We start from the raw sequence: 8,708 nt of genomic DNA on the forward strand, positions 1-8,708 counted from the left end.
GGTTGTCTCTGTCCAAGGTTGGATACGCCATGCTGGGAGATACTTCCCTCCATGTGGGGACATAGAGGTTGTCTCTGTCCAAGGTTGGATACGCCATGCTAGGAGATACTTCCCTCCATGTGGGGACACAGAGGTTGTCTCTGTCCAAGGTTGGATACGCCATGCTGGGAGATACTTCCCTCCATGTGGGGACATAGAGGTTGTCTCTGTCCAAGGTTGGATACGCCATGCTAGGAGATACTTCCCTCCATGTGGGGACATAGAGGTTGTCTCTGTCCAAGGTTGGATACGCCATGCTGGGAGATACTTCCCTCCATGTGGGGACATAGAGGTTGCCTCTGTCCAAGGTTGGATACGCCATGCTGGGAGATACTTCCCTCCATGTGGGGACATAGAGGTTGCCTCTGTCCAAGGTTGGATACGCCATGCTGGGAGATACTTCCCTCCATGTGGAGACATAGAGGTTGCCTCTGTCCAAGGTTGGATACGCCATGCTAGGAGATACTTCCCTCCATGTGGGGACATAGAGGTTGTCTCCGTCCAAGGTTGGAAAGTCATGCTAGGAGATACTTCCCTCCATGTGGGGACATAGAGGTTGTCTCTGTCCAAGGTTGGATACGCCATGCTAGGAGATACTTCCTTCCATGTGGGGACATAGAAGTTGTCTCTGTCCAAGGTTGGATACGCCATGCTAGGAGATACTTCCCTCCATGTGGGGACATAGAGGTTGCCTCTGTCCAAGGTTGGATACGCCATGCTGGGAGATACTTCCCTCCATGTGGAGACATAGAGGTTGCCTCTGTCCAAGGTTGGATACGCCATGCTAGGAGATACTTCCCTCCATGTGGGGACATAGAGGTTGTCTCCGTCCAAGGTTGGATACGCCATGCTAGGAGATACTTCCCTCGATGTTTGGCAAGAGAAAACGTATCTTGTGACGTGGACGAAGTATTGTGGCCAGACCCAGGCCTGAGAAGAGATGAAGCGTAGCTTAGCACTGGTGACACACACACACACACACACACACACACACACACACACACACACACACACACACACACACACACACACACACACACGCACACACACAGTCTGACCACATAGTATACACAAGCCTCTACCTCAAACAGGTGTGATCCTCTCAGCCCTGCCCAGCAGATATTTCACAGAGTCTATGAAGAAACAGGTGTGATCACCTCAGCCCTGCCCAGCAGATATTTCACAGAGTCTATGAAGAAACAGGTGTGATCACCTCAGCCTATAACAGGGTTATTCAACTCTGACCTGACGAGGTCCAGAGCCTGCTGGTTTTCTGTTCTACCTGATAATTAATTGCACGTAGCTGGTGTCCCCGGTCTAAACCAGTCACTGATTAGAAGGCAACAATTAACAAATGCAGTGGAACTGGCTTCGAGGTCAATGCCTCTAGTGATTCGACTTATTTGCCAGATGCTCTGGACAAGAACGTCTACGAGATGACTAAATATAAACACGACTGAAAACAATAGCTGTAGTCATAACGATGTGGTCCTCTTCTTGAGGTAGAGGACTGTAACTCTGTTTCCTGTTTCCCGAGGTAGAGGACTGTAACTCTGTTTCCTGTCATCTCTATAATAACTGTAGTCATAACGATGTGGTCCTCTTCCTGAGGTAGAGGACTGTAACTCTGTTTCCTGTCATCTCTATAATAACTGTAGTCATAACGATGTGGTCCTCTTCCTGAGGTAGAGGACTGTAACTCTGTTTCCTGTCTTCTCTGTGCGTGTGAAGGTGTCCGTCAGACTATTAGACCCTGAGCCATCACAACAACAGACATGACACACCATAACAACAGGGCTGTCCAGGCCACAAGGGTCATGTTCACTATGTACACAGACTGGAAACACACAGCTGGCTTACTGCTTCCCTGTCCTTAAAGGGCCAGTCAATCACGGTGTCTGGAAAACCTCCTGGACTCACCTAGTCTCTCTGCTCACGTAGTCACACCTACATTAACTACAAAACCCTGTCCCTAGTCTCTCTGCTCACGTAGAGTCACACCTACATTAACTACAAAACCCTGTCCCTAGTCTCTCTGCTCACGTAGAGTCACACCTACATTAACTACAGAACCCTGTCCCTAGTCTCTCTGCTCACGTATATTAACACCTACAAAACCCTGTCCCTAGTCTCTCTGCTCACGTAGAGTCACACCTACAGGTTAACTACAAAACCCTGTCCCTAGTCTCTCTGCTCACGTAGAGTCACACCTACAGGTTAACTACAAAACCCTGTCCCTAGTCTCTCTGCTCACGTATTTTCACACCTACAAAACCCTGTCCCTAGTCTCTCTGCTCACGTATATTAACACCTACATTAACTACAAAACCCTGTCCCTAGTCTCTCTGCTCACGTAGAGTCACACCTACAGGTTAACTACAAAACCCTGTCCCTAGTCTCTCTGCTCACGTATAGTCACACCTACATTAACGACAAAACCCTGTCCCTAGTCTCTCTGCTCACGTAGAGTCACACCTATATTAACTACAAAACCCTGTCCCTAGTCTCTCTGCTCACGTATAGTCACACCTACATTAACTACAAAACCCTGTCCCTAGTCTCTCTGCTCACGTATAGTCACACCTACATTAACTACAAAACCCTGTCCCTAGTCTCTCTGCTCACGTAGAGTCACACCTACATTAACTACAAAACCCTGTCCCTAGTCTCTCTGCTCACGTAGAGTCACACCTACATTAACTACAAAACCCTGTCCCTAGTCTCTCTGCTCACGTATAGTCACACCTACAAAACCCTGTCCTTAGTCTCTCTGCTCACGTAGAGTCACACCTACATTAACTACAAAACCCTGTCCCTAGTCTCTCTGCTCACGTATATTAACACCTACAGGTTAACTACAGAACCCTGTCCCTAGTCTCTCTGCTCACGTATATTAACACCTACAAAACCCTGTCCCTAGTCTCTCTGCTCACGTATAGGCACACCTACAAAACCCTGTCCCTAGTCTCTCTGCTCACATATATTAACACCTACAAAACCCTGATCCTAGTCTATCTGCTCACGTATATTAACACCTACAAAACCCTGTCCCTAGGTCTCTCTCTTAGTTATCTTACAACCTGTCCCTAGGTCTCTCTCTTAGTTATCTTAAACCCTGTCCCTAGGTCTCTCTCTTAGTTATCTTAAACCCTGTCCCTAGGTCTCTCTCTTAGTTATCTTACACCCTGTCCCTAGGTCTCTCTCTTAGTTATCTTAAACCCTGTCCCCAGGTCTCTCTCTTAGTTATCATAAACCCTGTCCCTAGGTCTCTCTCTTAGTTATCTTACACCCTGTCCCTAGGTCTCTCTCTTAGTTATCTTACACCCTGTCCCTAGGTCTCTCTCTTAGTTATCTTAAACCCTGTCCCTAGGTCTCTCTCTTAGTTATCTTACACCCTGTCCCTAGGTCTCTCTCTTGGTTATCTTAAACCCTGTCCCTAGGTCTCTCTCTTGGTTATCTTAAACCCTGTCCCTAGGTCTCTCTCTTAGTTATCTTAAACCCTGTCCCTAGGTCTCTCTCTTGGTTATCTTAAACCCTGTCCCTAGGTCTCTCTCTTGGTTATCTTAAACCCTGTCCCTAGGTCTCTAAACCCTGTCCCTAGGTCTCTCTCTTGGTTATCTTAAACCCTGTCCCTAGGTCTCTCTCTTGGTTATCTTAAACCCTGTCCCTAGGTCTCTCTCTTAGTTATCGTAAACCCTGTCCCTAGGTCTCTCTCTTAGTTATCTTAAACCCTGTCCCTAGGTCTCTCTCTTGGTTATCTTAAACCCTGTCCCTAGGTCTCTCTCTTAGTTATCTTAAACCCTGTCCCTAGGTCTCTCTCTTGGTTATCTTAAACCCTGTCCCTAGGTCTCTAAACCCGGTCCCTAGGTCTCTCTCTTAGTTATCTTAAACCCTGTCCCTAGGTCTCTCTCTTAGTTATCTTAAACCCTGTCCCTAGGTCTCTCTCTTAGTTATCTTACACCCTGTCCCTAGGTCTCTCTCTTGGTTATCTTAAACCCTGTCCCTAGGTCTCTCTCTTAGTTATCTTAAACCCTGTCCCTAGGTCTCTCTCTTAGTTATCTTAAACCCTGTCCCTAGGTCTCTCTCTTAGTTATCTTAAACCCTGTCCCTAGGTCTCTCTCTTAGTTATCTTAAAGCCTGTCCCTAGGTCTCTCTCTTAGTTATCTTACACCCTGTCCCTAGGTCTCTCTCTTGGTTATCTTAAACCCTGTCCCTAGGTCTCTCTCTTAGTTATCTTACACCCTGTCCCTAGGTCTCTCTCTTGGTTATCTTAAACCCTGTCCCTAGGTCTCTCTCTTAGGTATCTTAAACCCTGTCCCTAGGTCTCTCTCTTAGGTATCTTAAACGCTGTCCCTAGGTCTCTCTCTTGGTTATCCTACACCCTGTCCCTAGGTCTCTCTCTTAGGTATCTTAAACCCTGTCCCTAGGTCTCTCTCTTGGTTATCCTAAACCCTGTCCCTAGGTCTCTCTCTTGGTTATCTTAAACCCTGTCCCTAGGTCTCTCTCTTAGTTATCTTAAACCCTGTCCCCAGGTCTCTCTCTTAGTTATCTTAAACCCTGTCCCTAGGTCTCTCTCTTAGTTATCTTAAACCCTGTCCCTAGGTCTCTCTCTTAGTTATCTTAAACCCTGTCCCTAGGTCTCTCTCTTAGTTATCTTACACCCTGTCCCTAGGTCTCTCTCTTAGTTATCTTAAACCCTGTCCCTAGGTCTCTCTCTTAGTTATCTTACACCCTGTCCCTAGGTCTCTCTCTTAGTTATCTTACACCCTGTCCCTAGGTCTCTCTCTTAGTTATCTTAAACCCTGTCCCTAGGTCTCTCTCTTGGTTATCTTAAACCCTGTCCCTAGGTCTCTCTCTTAGTTATCTTAAACCCTGTCCCTAGGTCTCTCTCTTGGTTATCTTAAACCCTGTCCCTAGGTCTCTCTCGGTTATCTTAAACCCTGTCCCTAGGTCTCTCTCTTAGTTATCTTAAACCCTGTCCCTAGGTCTCTCTCTTGGTTATCTTAAACCCTGTCCCTAGGTCTCTCTCTTAGTTATCTTAAACCCGGTCCCTAGTCTCTCTCTTGGTTATCTTAAACCCTGTCCCTAGGTCTCTCTCTTAGTTATCTTAAACCCTGTCCCTAGGTCTCTCTCTCTTGGTTATCTTAAACCCTGTCCCTAGTCTCTCTCTTGGTTATCTTAAACCCTGTCCCTAGGTCTCTCTCTTAGTTATCTTAAACCCTGTCCCTAGGTCTCTCTCTTGGTTATCTTAAACCCTGTCCCTAGGTCTCTCTCTTAGTTATCTTACACCCTGTCCCTAGGTCTCTCTCTTAGTTATCTTACACCCTGTCCCTAGGTCTCTCTCTTAGTTATCTTACACCCTGTCCCTAGGTCTCTCTCTCTTAGTTATCTTACACCCTGTCCCTAGGTCTCTCTCTTAGTTATCTTACACCCTGTCCCTAGGTCTCTCTCTTAGTTATCTTACACCCTGTCCCTAGGTCTCTCTCTTGGTTATCTTAAACCCTGTCCCTAGGTCTCTAAACCCTGTCCCTAGGTCTCTAAACCCTGTCCCTAGGTCTCTCTCTTGGTTATCTTACACCCTGTCCCTAGGTCTCTCTCTTAGTTATCTTAAACCCTGTCCCTAGGTCTCTCTCTTAGTTATCTTAAACCCTGTCCCTAGGTCTCTCTCTTGGTTATCTTACACCCTGTCCCTAGGTCTCTCTCTTAGTTATCTTAAACCCTGTCCCTAGGTCTCTCTCTCTTAGTTATCTTAAACCCTGTCCCAGGTCTCTCTCTTGGTTATCTTACACCCTGTCCCTAGGTCTCTCTCTTAGTTATCTTAAACCCTGTCCCTAGGTCTCTCTCTTGGTTATCTTAAACCCTGTCCCTAGGTCTCTCTCTTGGTTATCTTACACCCTGTCCCTAGGTCTCTCTCTTGGTTATCTTAAACCCTGTCCCTAGGTCTCTAAACCCTGTCCCTAGGTCTCTCTCTTAGTTATCTTAAACCCTGTCCCTAGGTCTCTCTCTTGGTTATCTTAAACCCTGTCCCTAGGTCTCTCTCTTAGTTCTCTAAACCCTCTCCCTAGGTCTCTCTCTTAGTTATCCTACACCCTGTCCCTAGGTCTCTCTCTTAGTTATCTTAAACCCTGTCCCTAGGTCTCTCTCTTAGTTATCTTAAACCCTGTCCCTAGGTCTCTCTCTTAGTTATCTTAAACCCTGTCCCTAGGTCTCTCTCTTAGTTATCTTAAAGCCTGTCCCTAGGTCTCTCTCTTGGTTATCCTACACCCTGTCCCTAGGTCTCTCTCTTAGGTATCTTAAACCCTGTCCCTAGGTCTCTCTCTTGGTTATCCTAAACCCTGTCCCTAGGTCTCTCTCTTGGTTATCTTAAACCCTGTCCCTAGGTCTCTCTCTTAGTTATCTTAAACCCTGTCCCCAGGTCTCTCTCTTAGTTATCTTAAACCCTGTCCCTAGGTCTCTCTCTTAGTTATCTTAAACCCTGTCCCTAGGTCTCTCTCTTAGTTATCTTAAACCCTGTCCCTAGGTCTCTCTCTTAGTTATCTTACACCCTGTCCCTAGGTCTCTCTCTTAGTTATCTTAAACCCTGTCCCTAGGTCTCTCTCTTAGTTATCTTACACCCTGTCCCTAGGTCTCTCTCTTAGTTATCTTACACCCTGTCCCTAGGTCTCTCTCTTAGTTATCTTAAACCCTGTCCCTAGGTCTCTCTCTTGGTTATCTTAAACCCTGTCCCTAGGTCTCTCTCTTAGTTATCTTAAACCCTGTCCCTAGGTCTCTCTCTTGGTTATCTTAAACCCTGTCCCTAGGTCTCTCTCGGTTATCTTAAACCCTGTCCCTAGGTCTCTCTCTTAGTTATCTTAAACCCTGTCCCTAGGTCTCTCTCTTGGTTATCTTAAACCCTGTCCCTAGGTCTCTCTCTTAGTTATCTTAAACCCGGTCCCTAGTCTCTCTCTTGGTTATCTTAAACCCTGTCCCTAGGTCTCTCTCTTAGTTATCTTAAACCCTGTCCCTAGGTCTCTCTCTCTTGGTTATCTTAAACCCTGTCCCTAGTCTCTCTCTTGGTTATCTTAAACCCTGTCCCTAGGTCTCTCTCTTAGTTATCTTAAACCCTGTCCCTAGGTCTCTCTCTTGGTTATCTTAAACCCTGTCCCTAGGTCTCTCTCTTAGTTATCTTACACCCTGTCCCTAGGTCTCTCTCTTAGTTATCTTACACCCTGTCCCTAGGTCTCTCTCTTAGTTATCTTACACCCTGTCCCTAGGTCTCTCTCTTAGTTATCTTACACCCTGTCCCTAGGTCTCTCTCTTAGTTATCTTACACCCTGTCCCTAGGTCTCTCTCTTAGTTATCTTACACCCTGTCCCTAGGTCTCTCTCTTGGTTATCTTAAACCCTGTCCCTAGGTCTCTAAACCCTGTCCCTAGGTCTCTAAACCCTGTCCCTAGGTCTCTCTCTTGGTTATCTTACACCCTGTCCCTAGGTCTCTCTCTTAGTTATCTTAAACCCTGTCCCTAGGTCTCTCTCTTAGTTATCTTAAACCCTGTCCCTAGGTCTCTCTCTTGGTTATCTTACACCCTGTCCCTAGGTCTCTCTCTTAGTTATCTTAAACCCTGTCCCTAGGTCTCTCTCTCTTAGTTATCTTAAACCCTGTCCCAGGTCTCTCTCTTGGTTATCTTACACCCTGTCCCTAGGTCTCTCTCTTAGTTATCTTAAACCCTGTCCCTAGGTCTCTCTCTTGGTTATCTTAAACCCTGTCCCTAGGTCTCTCTCTTGGTTATCTTACACCCTGTCCCTAGGTCTCTCTCTTGGTTATCTTAAACCCTGTCCCTAGGTCTCTAAACCCTGTCCCTAGGTCTCTCTCTTAGTTATCTTAAACCCTGTCCCTAGGTCTCTCTCTTGGTTATCTTAAACCCTGTCCCTAGGTCTCTCTCTTAGTTCTCTAAACCCTCTCCCTAGGTCTCTCTCTTAGTTATCCTACACCCTGTCCCTAGGTCTCTCTCTTAGTTATCTTAAACCCTGTCCCTAGTCTCTCTCTTAGTTATCTTAAACCCTGTCCCTAGTCTCTCTCTTAGTTATCTTAAACCCTGTCCCTAGTCTCTCTCTTAGTTATCTTAAACCCTGTCCCTAGTCTCTCTCTTAGTTATCTTAAACCCTGTCCCTAGGTCTCTCTCTTAGTTATCTTAAACCCTGTCCCTAGGTCTCTAAACCCTGTCCCTAGGTCTCTCTCTTAGTTATCTTAAACCCTGTCCCTAGGTCTCTAAACCCTGTCCCTAGGTCTCTCTCTTGGCATATCAGGTTGTCAGAAGTGTATTTCTTATCATTCAGCATACACTGTCCTCATCACTGTAAATATCAATAGCTCAGCCTTTCACCGCAGACAAGCAGTAATCTAGAATGGATCAATTGATAAGAGGGAATAATTACAGAACAGAACAGTATGTGGATTAGAGATCAATTCAGAAGACCTACATCAGTCACATCAGCACTATTACAACTACTGATGACTGACCAGGACCCTCTCAGTTACAAAACTAGAGACGACCCATGAAGTGTGACTGGAAACCCTCTAACTAGAGACGACCCATGAAGTGTGACCCCCTTAACTAGAGACGACCCATGAAGTGTGACTGGAAACCCTCTAACTAGAGATGACCCATGAAGTGTGACCCCCTTAACTAG

This window comes from Oncorhynchus mykiss, unplaced genomic scaffold (assembly GCF_057628025.1).
Source record: "Oncorhynchus mykiss isolate SJ-2025 unplaced genomic scaffold, ASM5762802v1 scaffold93, whole genome shotgun sequence".
Taxonomy (NCBI): Eukaryota; Metazoa; Chordata; class Actinopteri; order Salmoniformes; family Salmonidae; genus Oncorhynchus; species Oncorhynchus mykiss.